This window comes from Ambystoma mexicanum, chromosome 4q (assembly GCF_040938575.1).
Source record: "Ambystoma mexicanum isolate Mex_15411 chromosome 4q, UKY_AmexF1_1, whole genome shotgun sequence".
Lineage (NCBI taxonomy): Eukaryota > Metazoa > Chordata > Amphibia > Caudata > Ambystomatidae > Ambystoma > Ambystoma mexicanum.
Genome location: NC_090928.1, coordinates 1,112,335,686 through 1,112,358,687, shown reverse-complemented (window position 1 = coordinate 1,112,358,687; position 23,002 = coordinate 1,112,335,686).

The following is a 23,002-nucleotide window of genomic DNA, read 5'->3' as shown; positions in this document are numbered from 1 at the left end:
AATCTACAGGGAACCTAAAAGAGAAGACTGCAGCCAATGCAATGTAATGGCAAAAACCGTGGACAACAAAACAATCTCAAGACCGAAGAGAAAACACATAACCTCAACAAGGCACAAAACACAACAGGAGCCTAAAAGGAAGAATGCAGGCAATGCAATCTCAAACCCGTAGAGAACAACGTAGAGTCAAAACCTTCAACAAGTCACAGAACATAAAAGGAGCCTAGAAAGAATGCAGGCAATGCAATGTGATGGATGCCAAATAATGGAGCATAACACAGTGTCAAAACCAGTACACAATAGATCGAAGAAGGGAATGGCAAGATGCGAGAGGAAGGAAGGGAACGCACAGGGGGGGTGAAACGGGATGCAGGGACCTACAATGCGAGGGTCCCACAATGGTCCCTGGGGATGGTTAGGGGACAAAGCGGATCTTTGCTTTGGAACCCCTTTCACCACCTCACAACTGAAGAGCTTTAGTGAGGACTGCTCTCTCAGCAGGTTCCAGTGAAATCCTCTCAAGTGATGATCCAAAGATGCTTCAAGATGATCACCAAGATGATTCAAAGAAGTGGTGGCAGACCCTTTCTTTTATAGGCAAAAGACCCCAGGTGATTGGCCTAAAGCTAGCCTGCTTTAGGGGTCCAATCCCTGCCCTTGAAATGTGTGGCCCTTGCCCTCATGATGTCACACCCAAAGTGCTTTGCTCCAGAGGAAGTGGAGGGGACAGGGAAGAGAGGAAGAGCGAATCAAGATGGCAGAACCCTCCCAAAACTATACAGATCCCTCTCTGGTTACACTAACTTCACCCACTTCCCTCAAAGGCCTTTAGAAATGCAGCCCCTGGTGTGAGGCCCAGCTCTCTGTGAATGGGTGTGCCTCTTGGTTTCTGTTCCCAGACCAGCGACCTTTGGAGTGGCTGTCCTTGGGGAAAGGGTGTAACCTCTCCCTTACAAAGGAACAAAGAGAAGCAGTTCCCAAGGCTACAGTCCTCTCAGTGGGCAGGGGTGTGCCTTGTCTGGGAGGAATATACATAATCCTTCTACAGCTGCACTGGGCCTACAGGGCTGAGACGTGTGAAATCAAATTGGATATGGCTGTAATAATTATGAGAATACCATCCGCCACCCCCTAACTCAGGTATGGCTTCTGTTTAAAGATTATTCTGCCACCAGGAGGTAGAACCATAATTCATGGGTTTTTGGAACAAGAGTGCATATTTTAAATGCAGCCACTGCACTGCAGAGACTTGGATGTCATTGCAGCTGTCAAGAGGGTACATGTGACCTCTGAACCTGCTCTGTGCCACTGGTAGATCAGACACTGTGAATCAAGATACTGATGCTAGCAGGGCACAAGTACACACTATGCTTTAGGCATGGAGCGTATGATAGGGGAATCTGATTAGCAGATTTCCCTTTCAGAGAAGAAACGGCCTGCATCATTTTCTCACTTAACAGAACGCCATGTCTTTCACACCCTTTCAAGATAGCAATTCATCCCTCCGTCACATTGTGAAATACGTATAATAAAAAAAGCAATTCTATCGCTGTTTGGGGTCTACAAATGCACTTGGAAAGCAGCAGTTTACACCTCTGCTGTCACATGAACATAAAATATTGCACATTTCTCTGTGCTGGTTCTGTTTATTGTGCATTTTAAAGTGCATCCAGTTTGTGAATTGCAGCACAACTTGTGGCACAGGTGATGTGATTTGCAAACAATATTTGGGAATATGGCCGTAAGTGGGGTTTTTTGTAAGCAAGCTATACGAACAGCACATTTAATTAGACTTTAATTAATACTAGACAACCTTTTTGGTTTTGCTTGCACCTTTCTTTGCGCCAGTATTTCCTCTCTTCACATATATGACTTATGCTATTCCCAACAAATAAATGAAAGCATTCAAGTCCGTCTGCGTGTAGATTTTTTATTTTTTATTTAATTTTTGTGCTAATTCTAGGCCCTCTTGGATGACACGTGTTTCGGCATTACACTTTGCCTTTCTCAAACCCGGGCATTTCTGTGACAAAAAATATATATATTTTTTTTTGTTTTTGTTTGGCTGAAAAAATTCAACCTTTCAAAAAGATCTTCATTACAAAATAACTTGATTTTTATCACTTTTACAATTTTACAGTTTTACATAAATCAATTTTACATAATTTGTATCAATTTACCAATTTTACAATTTTATCAAGCTTTCCATAGCATATATACGTATTTGATTGATTTGTTAAATTTTACAGATTTGTTTCAGAGATAATAAGCAGTGTCCTATTCACAAGAATGATTGATAAAAGTTGAGAGTTAAATAAATAAATAAAAACCCACATATATCCTAAAATTTAAAATACATTTGTCAGTTGGCCATAAGCGATAAATCACGAGGAAAAATCGTTTTTATAAATTGCGTTAATGCGATGTGAATGGCAGTGCGATTGCTTGTCATTAATATAATCCATATTTCATATGATGAGCGATCACAATATAATTGTAATACATTGCAGAAGTAATGTTTACGTATGCCACTTAAAGCCGGGCAATCCACTACTAGATGAGCTAAGCACTCTAATTGCTTAGCATCTTTACAGAAACGGCAAAATGTTTCAGTTTTTAGAATTACACCTCTTCGTGCTAAAATTTGATTTGTGGGCTGTAAATTCAAACGCAGTCTTAACATTTCAGAGCGAACATGATGTGATGGAGACTTTAAAAGATAATAGGCCATTTGTTTAAGCTTCTTGTGAGGGAACAAATTTTGATCAAAATCTACATATTTTGTACATAGTTCTTGGGTTACATTCCATTCATGCCAATACATTCTTTTTTTTGCTAGAACAGGATTCTTAAGTAACAAGTCAATTGAAACGTTCGCACGGGCTAGAGCATTGATGATTTCTCTTACCCACTTTTTAGGGAATACATCATTGGATGCACAGATGTACATTGCAATTGAACCCAGCATGTTGTTAGTTTGTATACCCAAAAGACATTTTCGATAAAGATTGCAAAATTTCCAAAGAATTAGAACAAACAGGGAGATACTGCCAAGTTCGTACCTTAACATACACAAGGGAGTACATGCTGGCAAGCACAAAACTGTTTTCCAAAACTTCTCTTCAAGTCGATCCCAGTAAATTCTAGACAGAGGTAACCGAGTTTCAGCTCCGTAGGATAAAATCGGGACAACTTTTTGATTGAAACAGGCTACCACATGCTTTGCAGTGAATTTGCCGTACTTATATAGGATTATTTTGGCTTGTGAGATTAAAGTCGTGACTTTGGCTTTTACGCAGTCATCGTAAATTTGATTTGTCGCAGAGCCAGAAAAAGGTAATCCTAAGTATTTATAACTTGGTACAGTTTGTAATGGAACTGCGCGCAAAAACCACTGATTTCTCACCATTTTTGTGGGCCTTTTTCTTTGACAAATCACTATCTGAGTTTTATCCACATTGATAGTTAAATTATTAGTATGAGTATAAGTGTCCAATTTGTTCAAAAGGTTCTGTAATCCTCTTGGAGTTTGCGAAATAAGGACAAGATCGTCAGCATACAAGAGCCATATTATTTTCTGAGCTCCCAATTTGGGAGAATCTGACAGTACTTCTTCAAAAGAAGTCCCAATATCTAAGATGAAAAGATTGAAGAGAGTGGACGCCAGGATACACCCCTGTTTTAAACCTCTCATTGTATTAATATTCGCAGACAACAGCCCATCAAGCGATAATCTAACTTGCATTGTCGTATTCGAGTGCAATTTTTTGATTATAGTTAGCAATGATGGAGGACAGCCATAGCTTTGTAATTTCAGGAATAACAATGATCTATCGACTGAATCAAAGGCTACCCGAAAGTCGACAAATGCCATATACAGAGGTTGATTAAGTTCTGCATATTTAGATTTTAACATATTTAATGTGATTAGGTTTACTGAGGTGCCTAGCCCTGCTACAAAACCGGTCTGAAATGGGTCTCTTTTAAACTCATTTAGGGTCCACTTATTCAATTCTTGCAAAATAATACGGCTGTAGAGTTTGCCCGGAGCGTCTAGTAAGGCGATGGGTCTATGGTTCTGTGGGAGACACCGATCACCTTTTTTATGAATTGGTACAATCAAAGAATGGGTCCACGATGCCGGAAGCTCTTGGGATTCATTAATATGCTCATATATATGATATAGGATTGTTGACCATATTACTGGGTGTTCTTTAAAAATTTTGTTTGATAGTCCATCCGGACCAGGCGCCCTAGACTGACTTATTTTATTGATAAAATATAAGATGTCAGATTTATCAATGTTAATATAAAACCGTTTATGAGGAGCGGAACTTACAGGTGATTTACAATCGGGCGGATTGGCATAGATTTTAGAAAAATAACTAATCCAGCTTGCTTCTGGAACACTCTGCGTTTGTGACTTTATTTGCACCGGAGAAACAGCGCAGGTCAGAGCTTTCCAGATTTGGGCCGTGTTGCTATCACGAATATTTCGTAACATCAATTCACCATCTTGTTGAAATAATTTACTTCGATGGTTCCTCCGCCAGTTCCTGTATGATGTTTTAGTTTGCGTCAATACTGTTAGCCTAATACTCAATGGAAGTTTCATGACTTCTCTTTTTTTAAGGCGAAATTCAGTTTTCTTGCTTTTGGTCTCCAGATCAAACACATGTGATCTTCTGAGGGTGTCATTTTTCTGTGCCCTATTATCTGAAAAATGGTGTATTAAATCATAATAGGGAACTGGGATGAGAGGTGTGTTATTCCGTGAATAACAGAAGGCAGCTTGCAGGGAAGTATTGAGGTTATTTAATTTGTTTTCAGTCCAGATAATACGATTCAGCTGATTGGAGACTGTTAGTTGACCCAAATTCACCATCGTGCTACGATTGATTTTCGTCACTTTTGAATCCCACTGTAACGTGAGCAATCGATGATCGCTATTTAAGTTTGTTACAATGTTAAAAGAATGAATTTGTGAAAAAAGTCTGTCGTCAACATAAATGTAATCAATTGTGGCTTTTACGCTGCCCTGTTGCCACGTATGAATCGACTCACTTTTGTCAAATTTGCTTCCATTTATCATACAAAATCCTCTCGTAAGCATAAGTTGTTCCCACAATTTACATTTTAAATCCCCCGATATGTTCTTCGAGGGGAGGCAATGGAGATTTAGGTCACCAGCAACAACTGTATGCTGTATTTCTGGAACAAGCATGATAAAATCCAACATGGAAGCAACATCACCCAAAAACCTCCGATTATCAATGCTTTTGTGGTTCCAGTAGAGATTTACTATAGCGTACAAGGTTGAGTCAATTGACATAACAGTCAATTGCGTGAAAGAATTAGGAGTATGAGAGAATATTATGCTGATGTTAGAGCTTAATTTAGTTGCTGTAATAAGGCCAGCCATCGGACGGCCTCTCTTTCCTTGAAGAGCTGGCAGGAAATTAATTTCATGGTTGTTCCATAAGGGAGCAGTTGTTAGCCATGTCTCTTGTAAAAGAATCACATCGTGATTATTTAAGATGTTTTGTGTATTGTTAACCAAATGATTAAAACCACGAGTGTTCCATGAGACCAATGAAATATATCTTTCCTTCTCCGCCTTGTACGCAAGTTAACTCCTGGAATCGCAATTACAGCAGCATTTGGAGGGAGCCTCCGTTATTACATTGCTATCTGTATACACAGTGCCCTTATTAAGTTCCCTTATAGCAGAATCAGTCCAAGTTTCAGCACTAAGAGAACCATTAGATGAATTTATTGGGCCCAAAAGTAGTATGAATCTCAGTGACAAAAGTTGGTTTTTTGCTTCCCAGATGAGATTTCTGACAACTCTTGACGTCAGCCATAGGCATGCCGTACTTACTGAGTTGTCATTGAAAAACTCAACCTGGATTTCAAAATTGATTTACCTGAAAGATTATTAAAAGTATTTTGCGTAACTGTAGGAGTTTGATTAACTACAGAAGGGCGCAAAGTTTTTAGCATGGTAACAATGTCAGCATTGTGAGTTGCCAAAAGAGGAGGCGACTCTATTGCTTCTTTATTTTTATCGCATTTGAATGAAACTGAGGGTTTCAATGATAAATATTGAGTTTGAAAATTATCAGTTTTCTGTGATTCAAGTGAGGGAGCTTTGAGTATCGGTGCTGCGGTAATTCTGCTCATGTAAGCATCAACTTCCTTTCTGATTTCAGCACGACAACTAACTAACATTTCTTGTTCGTGTTCATCTTCACTCACTAAAGAGGGTTGAGAAGAGCGTGCTACATTTATTTTAGATTTCTTAATACATAGCAGTTCAGTTCTTTTGGCAGAGGATAAATTCGCACTAGGTTCTGCCATTGCCAATGGATGATGTATTTCCAGGCCAGCTTGTTCTTGTTCATGGCTATTGACTGCTTTAATCAGATTATCTAAGGGCTCATAAGGCGTTGCAGATGCTTGCCTTTTAGTCGCAGAGCCCAATTTGCTTTTGCGAGTTTGGCTTAGTTGTGTGTACTTTTTCGTGATAGCGCAGGCCATTTGTTGACTATGTTTATTTGGAATAGTCAGCATATTAAAGAATTGTTTTGAACGTGTTGGCGCCTGTACTTCGTTTTTCTTAACGTTTTTAGTTTTTTTGACAATCTCAGGTTTTTTCCTTTTTTGCTGTGTTGTTTTCCCAGATGAGTGGGGTTTCAAAGTAGATTGCGTCATCTTTTTACAAAATATTGTATAGGGCTCTTGAGTTGGTATACTGATAGAGTCACTCGCTATCTCCTTTTCGTTGACAGCAACAACCTCTCTAATCACCTGTCCTATATGCGGCAAGGAGCACAGTATGCCTGAGTTGTCTATGGTAATTGGAGACAGTTGGTTCTCCAATTGGGCAAGTGAATTTAATACTACTAGAGTACTTTTCGATTCATTTGCTGACATAGAAATTGGAGCCATAACTGATGTCATAGTAGCAACAGTAGCCAATTTGGTTGGCATTATACACAATTCAATTGGACTGTTCGGCGGAACATAAGGCTCTTTACTTATCGAGTGTGGAGGAGCTCGCCATGTTTCTTGCTTAGCCTGCCAGGCTAAAACAGCTAATAACTGGGCACCTTGTACATCCAATTTCGTATTCAATGTATTGAACAAAGTAGTAATGGATTGTAACGTCAGATTCATTGCTCCTAAGGTTAGTTCGATTACATTTGGTACGTTTGATGGTGTTTGGACCTTTTGCGTAGGTGAGCGCTGCCGAGGAGTAGGAAAAAGAAAAGAGGAGGTGAGATTAGATTTCGTATAACCTCCATTTGAGTACATCTTGGGGGAGAAGGAAAGATTAGCAAGTGACTCTTGCATTGTGAATTCCGAGCCAGGAGTGGGTAAGTCAATCACTACTACATCCCCCTGCGTTGTAGCTGAAGCAGGGCTGGACTTAGGATCGGTAAGTAGTGCCAATGATTCTCCTCTTAATACTGTGCTGTCAGATAGAGAGACATGCAGCGAGGTACCACAGCCCGCCTGGTTGTGATTTGCTATCTTTGTGTCCTTAGAGTTTTTTAAGGAAATACTCTGCGTAACACAGTCAGGGTAGAAAAAACGTATATCTTTAGTACTCGGATTTTGTTTCAAGGCGTTAGCGACAGAATTCACAGCACGCTTTTTTACTTTGGAGTTCTTTGGCACTTCTGTATTGACTATACAAGGAGTTGATACACAAGGCACTGCCCCAGTTGATTTACCAGTAAAGTTTAGGGACGGCCCTTGGATTGGAGGCATGCCCATGCGGAGTGTATATAAATTACGTTTCATGATGTTTTATTTTAATAACAATTGAATGCCCGTACCCGCCGGAGTCTTAGAAGAAAAATTCCGCCAATTTGGAAACGCGCAAACTCTCTCTCTATAGGTAGACGGCAATCAATATTGCTAGCGATAGTCCCCCGGGCCTCGCTTTACTCGCGACGCCGCGGCGAAGCAGCAAAGCGGGACTTTCTCGGGACTTCGCCAGTGCGCGCGCGCGGTGCGCGCGCGTTTCCTCTTAAGTAGGCACGCCCACACAGGGGATAACAGAGCCTAAATATAAAATACACAGTGTGAATATATATATATATATAATAAGTTAACAACTTAATGACAATACTCTGCTAATCCTGAAGGCTTCACCTTGTGGGAAATGTAGTTGTTTTCGGTAACAGTTCTTCACGAACAAACGATACTTCACAGGAAAATAGCAAAGAGCAGCGGCAAAGCGGGACTTTCTCGGGACTTCGCCGGTGCGCGCGCGCGGTGCGCGCGCGTTTCCTCTTAAGTAGTAAGTAATATTAAGTAATATTTAAAAAATAGAAATAAATAAAAAAATTGAAATCATGTCATAGAACTTAAAGATATTTGCATATTCATTTCCCTGTTCAAAAACATGTGAGAGAGTGAATACATGAAGTAAAAAACACAACAAATTTAACCTTATACCAATTTGTGCAGCATAAACCTACAGAGAAAGCATGCGTTAGATTGGGGTCCAAATTACCCCTTCATACTGTTATAGTAACCCGTGGGATTACTTGGTGATGAGAAAGTGAAAAGAAAATTGACATATGCATACAATTACCTTTTAGCAATTTCAGCCTCATCTATCATTCTAATGTCTGTTTCAACATGTCCCCTACTTCGTCCTGGTCAGTATTTTCCTAAAACTTCCTCCCACTCATTCCCTTTCACAGAAAAGAAAACCTAACTGTTGTCATCGTTTGTTGTTTTGTTTAAGAAATGCATATGTGTGAAACATTTGGTTGCAATTAATGGGCTTTCTTTCCCTAAAGTATCGCTGTCCCGATAGTCTGCTTTATTGCAGTCCAGTTAGTAATTGGGGTCAAATCCCATCTGCTAGAAAAAGTAAACAAATTTAGGATGACCCTGGTTTAAGGCTTGGATCCTAGTTTCATGCAGTGCAGTGCGAGTTTGTTAATTTTCAATTTCCTTCTTATAGTATGTTACAAATTCCAGAGTACAGAAAAATGAAATAATATTATTTCAGTCTCTCTAAAAAGACGGTTTGACTAAGAGGCATCCTCATGGTAGTGTTCATTACACTTTGATAACTTTTAGCTTTGTTGCGTCGGGTTAAGGTTCTAAAAAGCATGTTGACCAAGCTCATTTAAAAACAGCATGTTCCCAAATGAGCGGCACTTGCATTTATTGGTCCCAGTTTAGGGTGGGCTTGTGAGAGGACCCTAGGGCTTACCTGAAAAAAGTCCAATTCATGCTCCAAGCGTCGAGTCAGTTAGACTGCCTCTTGGATGATAGAAGAAGGACTAGATATGACACTACCTTTGAGGCAGAGTAGTCCTACCTTCATTTTCATTGGATATTTGCATATTCATTTTCCTGTTCAAAAAAGTGTGAGAGAGTGAATACATGAAGTAAAAAACACAACAAATGTAACCTTATACCAATTTGTTCAGCATAAACCTACAGAGAAAGCATGCGTTAGAATGGGGTCTAAATTGCCCCTTCATGCTGTTAAAGTAACCCGTGGGATTACTTGGTAATGAGAAAGTGAAAAGAAAATTGGCATATACATACAATTACTTTTTAGCAATTTCAGCCCCATTTATCATTCTAATGTCTGTTTCATCTTGTCCCCTACTTCGTCCTGGTAAGTATTTTCCTAAGGTTTTCTCCCACTCATTCCCTTTCACAGAAAAGAAAACCTAACTGTTATCATTGTTTGTTGTTTTGTTTAAGAAATGCATATGCGTGAAAATATGGTTGCTATTAATGGCCTTTCTTACCCTAAAGTATCGCTGTCCCGATCGTCTGCTTTATTGCAGTCCAGTTAGTAATTGGGGTCAAATCCCATCCGCAGTAAAAAGTAAGCAAATTTAGGATGACCCTGGTTTAAGGCTTAGATCCTAGTTTCATGCAGTGCAGTGCGAGTTTGTTAATTTGCAATTTCCTTCTTATAGTATGTTACGAATTCCAGAGTAGAGAAAAATAAAATAATATTATTTCAGTCTCTCTAAAAAGACGGTTTGACTATGAGGCATCCTCATGATAGTGTTCATTACACTTTGATAACTTTTAGCTTTGTTGCGTCATGTTAAGGTTTTAAAAAGCATGTTGACCAAGCTCATTTAAAAACAGCATGTTCCCATATGAGCGGCACTTGCATTTATTGGTCTCAGTTTAGGGTGGGCTTTTGAGAGGACATACGAACTAAAATACTTTCAATATCAAGTCAACGATAAGCAATACGGGCTAGAATTTACTGGAACAAGTAGCACAACAGCAATCAACTTTTTAGATTTAACAATCTATGTATCGGGGAACCAGCTCAAAACCAAAACATATAGGAAAGAAACAGAAGTAAACTCTACACTTTTTGCCACAACTTGTCATTACGTCATCAGAAACATCCCCAAGGGGGAATTCACACGAGCAAGACGAAACTGTGTGGACGAAGATACTTTCAATAAAGAATGCAAATTATTAACCACAAGATTCTCTGCTAGAGGGTACCCTCCAAAATCAATCACAACAGCATGGAACAAAGCGCACAAAATGAAAAGATCAGAAACACTAACCCAAACCATCAAAGAAACAACACAGGACAACAAAGTTCAATTCATTACCACTTATTGTGCAAACAATCGTGAAATCAAGAAAATACTAAAAAAGAACTGGTACTTACTAAAACTTCATCCCCATATCGGAAAATACACCAAAGATCAACCGACCCTAATCTACAGAAGAGCAAAAACATTGAAAAGGAGCCTAAGCCCCTCACTACTACCGGAGAAAGAGGATATAAGATCATCAACTTGGTTAAAACAACCAACTTTTGGATTTAGGAAATGTGGTTTCTGTTCAATGTGTGAACATGCAATACCAAACACAAACCTTTTCAAGGACAAAAATGGTACACAAACATTTATCAAGAATTCCACATATGTTAGTATTGAGCTTGTCAATCTAGGCTTTTAATCTATCAATACATGAATATTTAAAGGCAGCGAATAACTACCACTACCAGAATGCTTAGCAGTAGAAATGGTGGAAATCAAAAACATTTAGAATCAAGATATTGACGTGCTTTAATTAGACAGAACTATTTCAGTAACAAAAAATGCTGTTTGAAAAACATTCTTTACACTTTAAATTATAAGTCAAAATAGAGTGCAAACCAAGATTTTAGAATTTGGACTCAAATGACCAGAATGCCCGAGGTACCATACTTTGGAAATGCGAGCAAAATATGCAGTAGCGCATTGACAAACGTGGCTAACAACAAGGTCAAAAAATACTAAAGCATCTAATTGCATCAGGCCTCTGAAAAAACAAAAAACATTTGATATCTAATACTGAATTAACACTTACAACATACTTGGATTTAAAACCAATTTGGGTTCAAACACCCTATAACAATATGCAAATGACTAACTTAGCCGAAAACATGGCCGCCATCAGAAATCCAATGAAAATGAAGGTAGGACTACTCTGCCTCATAGGTAGTGTCATATCTAGTCCTTCTTCTATCATCCAAGAGGTAGTCTAACTGACTCAACGCTTGGAGCATCAATTGGACTTTTTTCAGGTAAGCCCTAGGGTCCTCTCACAAGCCCACCCTAAACTGGGACCAATAAATGCAAGTTCCGCTCATTTGGGAACATGCTGTTTTTAAATGAGCTTGGTCAATATGCTTTTTAGAACCTTAACCCGAAGCAACAAAGCTAAAAGTTATCAAAGAGTAATGAACACTACCATGAGGATACCTCATAGTCAAACCGTCTTTTTAGAGGGACTGAAATTATATTATTTAATTTTTCTGTACTCTGGAATTCGTGATATACTATAAGAAGGAAATTGAAAATGACTAAACTCGCACTGCATGAAACTAGGATCCAAGCCTTAAACCAGGGTCATCCTAAATGTGTTTACTTTTTCTAGCAGATGGGATTTGACCCCAATTACTAACTGGACTGCAATAAAGCAGTCTCTGTTATGATCATCACAAGACGCTCCATCTTGGTGTCCAAAATCCTTGTGCCTAAAAGCTTGTGTACAGTGTAGAAATGTTTCACCATAGCACATGAAGTGGCCCTTGATTTCATTGTGCCACAATTAATGCTTTGTTGTAATGTGTCTATCTTTCCTATCTCCCTGGCATGTTCAGGATGTTTGCATGTAGATGGTACGGGATGCCGTGTGAGCGCGCTGCTTTCCCTGCGCTACTCTAAATTCTTTAATACATAGTTATGAACCCTCCTAATGTTATGTATTTTGCCAACCTCTGAAGCCTGAAAAGTAGATCCACGCAGGCTTGACATGTGGCCAATCTTGCACCTGACCTGCAGAGGAACTGCTGCTAAATCTCAATTACCAGTTTATTGGTATCCACTACAGAGTGCAATTTGCTTTCTGACTTCAGACATGTAATTGCTCGTTTGACTACAGCTGATAAGATAGCTCAGTGGGTTGAGGGCTTGATGATGCACTGTGTGTGTGATCTGCAGGTTGCCGGTTCGAATCCTGGCAAGGCCGACTCAGCATTTCATCCTTCTATGGTTGATAAATGAGTACTAACACAGGTTGGGTGATATTGTATGTATATTTGTTCTATATAAAGTTTTACGCTCAAGTGCTAAATAATAACACATCATTATCATTTGGCTTTGGACGTCTGCTTGTATTCACAGTAATTTGGTAAACTGGGCCCATAGGGACTGATATTAACCGTTCTTGTATGAAATGTATATCACATCAGTGATATCGTAACTATATTTTTCGTAGTCTACTTAGGAGCAATGCTATATGATGCCACTTCCTGTTTTGTCAAGGGGTGAAAAGGTCGTATTCCAACGGTTCCCATGATGTTACTTTGGGCGAGGTCAAATGACATCACTTCCTGTGATGTCATCAGAGGTCAAGGGTCGTGTAATGTCACTTCCGTACCACCTAGCATTTTGGTGAAATGATGTCTCTGTATGCAACCCTAAAAAATAATACGATTTTTTGGAAGAAACGGAATTGATGGTAGGGAATACAAATATCGTACATTACGCTTCAATCTCTGGGGAAAGTCAGAGGGCATTGCAAAAAGTCTAGCATTAGAATGGACTATGACCTCGCATCAAGTTTTAAGCAGGTTGCTTTGCTCTTCTGTCACAAATCCTGCCTCACGCAGATGACAAAAGCCACAGCACACATCCTGGGCTCCTTGGAGGATTTAAGACTTTCATTTGAAATTCTAATGAGTTTCTAAACATGCCTCCATCTGACCGAGACCAACCAAAAAGTGCAAACTTGCGGGACAGGGAATTGAGAATGTGACGGCCATGGAGGACGGAGAAGACTAATGATTTTTAAAGCGATTCAACAAAAAGATAAAGGTTGCAGCAATTAGGGGCCGCCGCCGCATAACAGAATACCCTCAGGAGGAGGTGGAATGGAAGAATTCAAAATGAGGAGTCTTCGAGTTGTGAGCAGAATTTACAGGCCTAGCGGTATTTAAAGGAAGCATGTCATTTTACAGTACTGTGCTTTGTATGGAAATTGTTTATTTAAAACATAGGCAAGTAAGATGTGTAATACCAATGATTTTTTAAAAGCATAGTGTGATTGTCCCTGGTTTTGTGGGACCGTGTACCCCCTAACCCGGTTGTCAGCATATGTTCAACTATTTGAATATTTTGTTTCATAGTTTTAAAACAGGAAGCTAGACTGTCGGTCTGTAGGTTTTGCAACTAATCCAGGAGTGGGTCATTACATTATTATATGGGCATTTAATCATGGCTGTCGGGATGGGACAAGTGAAATGAACTCCAATATGAATCGCCCGTTCCAATAATAAATGGCAGACCCCTCTGTTCTGGAAAACCCCCACATGATCACATTGCACCATTCTCTGAGACCCTCCCCACAGGCAGCTCTGTGCTAACGCAAAACTCTCAAATACAATGGAGGCCATCTTCCCCCAATGTCAGAGCAGTACGGGTTGAATAGCCACCAAAGATAAACGAATGTGAACCATGGATCTTAGCATTCGAAGGTTGCGCCAGTACGAAAGGGGCCAGTAGTCTGGAACTGTGTTCTGCATCCTTTGGGTTTCTAGATGTATTCTATTGCAACTCAAAACCCCCCCTTACAAAATAGTCAATTGTGAAGAATCATGGGAGTTGTAGTCCAAACTATCCAGAACGCCTCAGGTTGAAGACCTCTCGTCTGGGGTAACATATTCAGAGGTGCAATTAGAGAACTGAGAAGGATAGAAAGTTAGCAAAGGATGATTATGACACAATGCACCTCTGGGAGGGAAGAAGCAAGGAGAGTAGGCCATCATGAACATGCAAGCTGCAAGGGGCGAGCTACCAAGGTTGCTGTAAGGCGCAAGTGACCAAGGTTGCTGGAAGGTGCAAGCTACCAAGGTTGCTGGAAGGTGCAAGCTACCAAGGTTGCTGGAAGGTGCAAGCTGCCAAGGTTGCTGGAAGGTGCGAGCTACTGAGGTTCCTGCAAGGCGCAAGCTACCAAGGTTGCTGGAATGCGTGAGCTACCGAGGTTGCTGCAAGGCACAAGCTACCAAAGTTGCAGGAAGGTGCAAGCTACCAAGGTTGCTGGAAGGTGCAAGCTACCAAGGTTGCTGGAAGGCGTGAGCTACCGAGGTTGCTGCAAGGCACAAGCTACCAAAGTCGCAGGAAGGTGCAAGCTACCAAGGTTTCTGGAAGGTGCAAGATACCAAGGTTGCTGGAAGGAGCAAACTACCAAAGTTGCTCGAAGGTGCTAGTTACCAAGGTTGCTGGAAGGTGCAAACTACCGAGGTTGCTGGAAGGCGCAAGCTACCGAGGTGTACTGGAAGTGGAAGGATTGTGTTTCTGTATGAAATTGAGATCAGAAGTTGAGGAAGAAAGGGAAATGGTGAAAAGGAGCACAGTGTCAAAACAAGGGGCTGCTATCCAAGAGGTCAGCATTGGCAGGGAACAGCGACGGGGAGTGACAGAGATTCTTCAAGTGTGGAATGGAGATGTGGCAGGATTTAGAAGCATGGAAATGGGAGGATTACGTCTGAATCGATTCATAGGGATGGGCCAGCCTGGGTTCAGAGCAGGGATTGCAGCCATGAAGCAGTCCCACCAGTTCCTAAACCTTCTTGTCAAGCTCGTGGTACAGACAGCACATTTCCATGGGTTTGCCATAATGTCAATCACCGCCTACTCTGCCCAGCTGTCCAAGCCCTATTTTTTCTCATGCTTTTACTGTGGTAGTTCCATCGTGTCAGGATTCCCTAAGTCTTCTCCTGCGCTCTCTTTTTGGGGCTTTCCCCATGCCGCTATCAAGCTAGGTTAAGGCCAGGATATTTGATCGTAATGTCCAGTTCCAAAGCACCTCTAGTGGCTGCTTCTGGAGGCTCTAATTTAATTAAACACTCAAAGACTTCAACACGCCACAGGAGAGCCTGTGCAATAATGTCACATCCTTCTAGTGTTATCCTTCATTGTTTTACTCAGGCATAGGCCTCCTTGTTATGTATGGTGTGCATAAAGGTTACGGGTCCACAAAAAAGAGTCAAACACATTTGTATGCATAAAACAAGCCAATCTACCCCCTTAGCAGCTGTCAGAAACTACTCAGAACACAGCTGAGCAGAGGCTAGAATGGCAGGTTGGGCGCGGGGCAATAAAAGTGGGTCAAACCCATACGAATAACAATACTGCCACATCTTGTCTATGGCGAAATGAGGATGAAATTACAGAACAGAAAATCGGAACACTGGAACAGTGGGACCCAAAAAGATGCCACTACCAGGTGAGTCATACTAACTAAACCATCCAAACAGTTTTAGGTCTCCAACTGGGATGTGATAGAGAAAAAGTAGCACAAAAGTTGAAATGGTGACTAAAAAGCGTCTTAAATATGCTTTTTTGCAGATTGCTAGAAGCAAGACTACTGATAAGTCTTCAAAAACAATCACTACAGTATTGCTCGCCCCCCCGGAACTGATTCAGGTAATTACCCGTAATTTAGGGTTAAGGTTTGAATCTATGAACCATAATAGATTAGTAGCATGAAAAGCTTAGATTATTTCTTGTTTGTTTTTACTGTGACAGACCAAGAGTCTACAAAATACCACCCAAGTCTGGCGATATCCTAAGTATTGCAACACAAAACTGGATGATGATAGCTCCTGATGAATGTTCACTACTAATGAGATAAATGAACAGAAACATGTCGAGACAGTATTCTTCTGTATTGACACAAAAAGACTAAGATAAACTAGAGGTTTAAAAGAAACCACATAAAAGTCGAATTCCTATTGAAATGAACCGACTCGCAGTATAGGTTTCAAATTGACAACCTTCAGTGTCCATACATTTACGTCACTCACCAGTATTCAATGATATAATACATGATATTAATCATTATTGTTTTGTAACTGTGCAATGTATGTGTTGTTTTAAAATTACTTAGTTTAAGATTAAATAGATTTTACTAAAAGCTCTCAGATCATTGGTGTATCTTTGAGACCCTTGTTCTGTCAGGGAACAGTCTCTATCCCAACATTTACACGATAAATGAGCTGACACATGTACAGTCTCATCAGAACAGACTGAGAGATGTTGGACAGAAAATGATCACAAAACAAAATGGTCGCCTTGTGCGCAGGATGGAGTGCTTCATAGGTTCAATACCAGGTCAGGCCACTCCAACCTTCATCCTACCAAAGTTGATATCTGAGTACCAAAGTGGATAATAATAGTAGCACCTGTTATCGCAGTGCTTAGAAGCTGGAAGAACATCTTAATGTGCTTAAGTATTAAGTCTACCACCATTCCAGATGCACTACATTCCACGTGCATACGGCCAACACCTGAAAGTGTGGTGGGCCATGTGTGCACTACCGTCATGGGCTTTGCTCCCTTCTCTTGTAAACAGTTTTGGGTATGACATGCCACATGCCACGACAAGGTAAATACTTCTGCAGAGAGGATGCAACAGCGCGTGCATCTGCTATGGCCCTGGATTGAGAAAATGTGCACCCGACTTGTGTGCTGCTCTTGGGAGTTTTGGGGGGAACGCCCCCATATCAACTTGGGTAACTTGGAAGCAATATCATGTGAGATTGATTGCTTTTTGGGGCTAGCCTTCGAACTTCTCTCAACATCCACAAGAATCGAAAGCCAAAGCGATGCACTCCCATTCCAGAAGTGTGGGAACAGCACAAAGGGAGCCCTGCTTTTCAGACACTCTCTGCTGAATACACTCACAGGCCGATTCATGTAATTCCACCCAAAAGTGTCGCACGCGGCTGGCGCACAGCGTGCCCGTGCGAATGTCTGCGCCAGCCGCGTGCGATAAAATCAATTTCCGCGCACAGCATATTCATGGATTCCCACCTCCAAAAGCAGAAGTGGCGCAGTGTGGCGCAGCGACCCTGCATCAGCGCCAGTTACGCCCCCAAGAACGCCCTCGCGCAAGGAAAAGCCATCAAGATCGCAAAACCATCGCAAAGGGCTGCGCCTGCGTGAAGTATTAGACGCGAATGGTCTGGGTGCGTGTATTCCAGGGGTGCGCGGGTGGGTACACACGCGATCGTATATTACAGGGGTGCGCGAGAAGTTCCACACGCGATTGGCCTGGGCGCGTGTATTTCAGAGGTGCGCGAGAAGTTCCACACACGATTGGTCTGGGCGCGTGTATTACAGGGGCTCGCGGGTGGTTTCACACGCGATCTGGCCTGGGGGAGCGTGTGCGTGTATTACAGGGGTGTGCGAGAAGTTCCACACGCGATTGGCCTGGGCGCGTGTATTTCAGAGGTGCGCGAGAAGTTCCACACGCGATTGGCCTGGGCGCGTGTATTACAGGGGCTCGCGGGTGGTTTCACATGCGATCGGGCCTGGGGGAGCGTGTGCGTGTATTACAGGGGTGCGCAAGAAGTTCCACACGCGATTGGCCTGGGCATATGTATTTCAGGGGTGCGCGAGAAGTTCCACACGCGATTGGCCTGGGCGTGTGTATTTCAGGGACTCGCGGGTGGTTTCACACGCGATCGGGCCTGGGGGAGCGTGTGCGTGTATTACAGGGGTGCGCGAGAAGTTCCACACGCGATTGGCCTGGGCGCGTGTATTTCAGGGACTCGCGGGTGGTTTCACACGCGATCGGGCCTGGGGGAGCGTGTGCGTGTATTACAGGGGTGCGTGAGAAGTTCCACACGCGATTGGCCTGGGCGCGTGTATTTCAGGGATTCGCGGGTGGTTTCACACGGGATCGGGCCTGGGGGAGCTTGTGCGTGTATTACAGAGGTGCGCGAGAAGTTCCACACGCGATTGGCCTGGGCGCGTGTATTTCAGGGACTCGCGGGTGGATTCACACGCGATCGGGCCTGGGGGAGCGTGTGCGTGTATTACAGGGGTGCGCGAGAAGTTCCACACGCGATTGGCCTGGGCGCATGTATGTCAGGGGTGCGTGAGAAGTTCCACACGTGATTGGCCTGGGCGCGTGTATTTCAGGGGCTCGCGGGTGGTTTCACACGCGATCGGGCCTGGGGGAGCGTGTGCGTGTATTACAGGGGTGCGTGAGAAGTTCCACACACGATTGGCCTGGGCGCGTGTATTACAGGGGTGCGCGAGAAGTTCCACACGCGATTGGCCTGGGCGCGTGTATTTCAGGGGTGCGCGAGAAGTTCCACACGAGATTGGCCTGGGCGCGTGTAATTCAGGGGCTCGCGGGTGGTTTCACACGCGATCGGGCCTGGGGGAGCGGGGTACGTGTATTCCAGGGGCTCGCGGGTGTTATTACACGCGATCAGGCCTGGGGGAGCGTGTGCGTGTAATTCAGGGGTGCGCGAGAAGTTCCACACGCGATTGGCCTGGGCGCGTGTATTTCAGGGGTGCGCGAGAAGTTCCACACGCGATTGGCCTGGGCTGCGCGGTAAGTTTAACACGCTCGCCTACAACACGTATTCATGGAAACGAACGTGGCCAATCCGGAAACACGTACGCCAGCAGGAAGTAGGCGTACGTCCACCCGCACAGCATAAAAGTGCACACAAACAACAAACAAGCTCAGACGCCAGGATGAACATACCATTCCTAGCAGCAGTGGCCGTGGGATACCGCAGGAGGAGGAGGAGGATAGTCCGGGCCAGAATATTTACACCCAGAACCAGCCTTTTTGGGATGCCTGATGACCATGTGTATGGGAGGTACAGGTTTCCACCTCACATAATACTCGACCTGGTCAGTGAGTGGGAGGATGACCTCACATCAACCACCCTGTGCTCCCAAGCACTCAGCCCCCTGGAGAAGGTCCTCAATGTACTGCACTTCCTGGCCACTGGATCATTCCAGCGGACAAGTGCCATAGTGGGGGGGTGTCACAGGCCACGCAGTCACGCTGCCTACACCAGGTCTTGGCCATCATCACTGCACGCCCATCAGTCCGCAGGCACATATACCTGCCCAGAACACCTGCAGAAAGGCAGGCTGTTGCCCAGGACTTCTACAGGGTGGCACAATTCCCCAAAGTGCTAGGTGCCATTGATTGCACCCATGTGGCTCTACGTCCCCCCAGGGCAACTGAGCACATCTATAGAAACCGCAAGCACTGGCATTCCATCAACGCCCAGGTAGCATGTGATGCCAAGGGAATCATCACCTCAGTATACGCCAACTATCCAGGCTCCACCCACGACAGTTTCATCTACAGAATGTCTACCCTAAACCGGGACATAGAAGCTGGGCGGCATGGCGATACATGGCTGCTCGGTGAGTATAAATGCAACTGCGCATGCATGCATGTCAGATACTGAGTAATGTCACAACCCCACTGATGATACCCATCACCACCACCCCAGGGGACAGTGCCTACCCTCTCAGCACCCACATGATGACGCCAATTCGGAACCCCACCACGCCACCCCAGGTAAGATACAACACAGCCCACATTGCAACCCGGGGCATCGTGGAGCGCACATTCGGAGTGCTCAAGTCACGCTTCCGCTCCCTTGACCGTTCTGGCGGGCAGCTGTTATACGCTCCTCCAGTAGTGTGCAGGATCATAGTGGCTGCATGTGTCCTGCACAACGTTGCAACACGCCGGGGCCTGGCCGTGGACATGGTGGTGCCCCCACATCCCCAAACACATGCATGCCCACTGCGCATGGGAGGGGAAAGGGCACGGGGTGAGGCAGCCCGTACGCAGCTCTTGGCTAATTACTTCACATAAAATCACACCCCTGTGGAGTGCACACAGCCCTGGCACATACCAGCTGACAATCAATGATGATTGTTACTGACAATTATGATGTGTCAATGGACAGTCAACTGTCACAACCATACCAGCCTGAGATTGTACATCTGGAAGTGTTCCATTGTTTGCTTCCCAACCTACACAAACAGCACCAATGCCGTGTTCAAAAGACACACTCCTATGCTGCTAGAATCATTACCCCCTTGCAAGACACAACATGACAACAGTGCCATGTCACCCAACCCCTCCCCAGCACCGCCACCCAACACACCATGGCATGACATGCCATGTGAGAGCAAACAAAGTCATCCCCCAAACATGACACGTGTCACAAAGTACAGTGTCCCTAATGGAAACTGGCCACACACAATATGCCCACATGAATTTAGAAACAACAACACACATGACCAAATACTTACCACAATACAATCGACATAGCATACACATGACAGTGCTAAGGCAAAGGATACGTAGTCTTACAACATGAGAATGCCAGCACATCCACCACCTCCAACTGTACAGTGTTGTTGGCTTGCACATTTGGAAGTCCACTGCTCACAACATGAGCCCCATCTCCAAAGTGGACGGCCTTGTGAAGACATGAGGAATGAACCTGCAAATCAGGAGGGAGACATGGATGCACAAGCACACATCAATACACCATGCAGTGTACAATACAACAACAATATGCACTATGAATGTATACACAGTATTGACTACAGACTGCCCACACAGCTCCTGGGAGTCCAACGTCACTGTGTAATTCACTGTCACTTGGGCACACCCTTTGCAAGCCCATGGAAACGGGAAGCAGGAGGGGTGTGTGTCTCACTGACCCAAGCATCTAACCCAAACTCAGGACAAGCCTGCATGTGCCCAGCTGGAATACAGTGGATGCCCACGGGAGCCACACAAGGCAACACACTGCAATAAAAAATCAAAAATCAAAAATCAAAAATCAAAAATGGCCATGTGTGGGCCAGGGGGAGTGGGGGAGGCCACCCAGGAGGTCCGAGGACAGGGTGCCCACCAACAGCCACCTGCGTGAATGTTGCGAAAAAAAAACACCTCCATGGGCTCATGGCCTGCACGGCTACTAAATAGTGGGAGATTCACTGCTGGATTCGCTCTCCTCAACCTCTGCTGCTGCTGCCACAGGAGGTGGTGGTGCCATGGGAGGCATCCCACGCAATGCCCTAGTTTGGTCCTCCATGGCAGCAAGCATGCAGGCCTGGAAGGCCTCGTTCTGGAGGGATATGGTGCGGAGATCCCCATGCAACACCCGACGTGTTGCCCGGACCTCCGCCCGAGTTGCCTGCATCTCTGCTGAGAGCGTACGGGTGACACGCTCCAGCAGCTGTTCCGTCCTGGTGACAGTGGAAGCCTCAAGGTCCACAAGAGTCTGCTTGAGGTGCCGGACCTCTCCCCTCAGGGCTTCCCTCTGTCCCTGGGCATCTATAGAAATTGATTCCCTCAGATTGTCCAGGGCCGCCTGTCTGTCCCTGTTGGACGCCAAAATGTCCCCCCTGACTGATTGACAAATGGAGTCTGTTGCCTGCTGTAGTAGCTCCATCTGCCTTTCTGGGGGGACAATGGAAGTGGCCACCCTCTCCATGGCTTGAGCAATCATTTCGGATGATGCTGCCTGTTGGTTGGCCATACCGTAAATGGATTGCTCCCATGCGGTATTGCCTGGTGGCAGACGGCCACCGCGTTGGCGGTCACCACACCTGTCTGGGGCAAGGCGAACTGCACCTTGCTGTGTCGGCACTGCCTGAGGCTGCAGGACTGCATTTCCCCTCTGAACTGCTGGCCCAGGAACAGGATCAGATGTTGCGGAGTGTGGCCCTGCATCCGTAACCACCACAGGCGCACCTACCAACACTGACATCCCCATAGTGGGCTCTACCCCTGGTGCAGGTGGGTCAGACAGAACAGTATCCCTTCCATGAACACATACCTGCGAATCCACATAGGCCTCATCCGAATCAACACCTGAAAAGAGTTCTGGGGAGATGCAGCCAGGGACACCCCGGGACAGTATGGCCTGCAGCAAGAGAGGGTTCTCCCCCACCACCAAACCACGTCCCCCACTGGTGCCTGGTCGTGCTTCAGATCCCTCCTGGGCCTGCACCATCTCCTCTCCCTCAACAGCATCAGGTGCGTCATCCTCTGCAAAAACAAGAAAGACAAAAAATGGAAACAGGCATTAGCACCATGGCACGCTATTAGGCCAGGCAAGCTACAGTACCAGTACTTGATTTACACATGTCCCACATGACTATAACCCTCCCATGCATGCACTGTCCATGAGTTGGAAGTGGAGGGAAATGTCAGACACTGATGACACCAAGATGGGAGAGCAACGCATCAGCTGCATGCTGTCTAGCAGTGATATCACACATTGGCCTGTGAGTGGCATGTCCAATACACATACATGACACATGCCATCACACAGATGGCATGTACCATGGGCATGTCATATATGTGACAATGGGGCAGAGTGATGCGCAGTAGAACCAGGTGAATTCCTACTATCAGCCTGAATGAACACAGCTAAATACGGAACAATGTGGTAGCAAGATGCCACTTCAAGGGCAACTGGCGCAATGTAGTGCAGAACGCCTACTGTGGCCAGAAGGGATACTGTAATACCCAAATCCGGGGCGCAGAATGCATTGGATGAAGCACATGGGTGGGACAAAACACTCAGGGACACACACCCTGACCTGACACTCAACCAGATCCCCTCCCACAAACT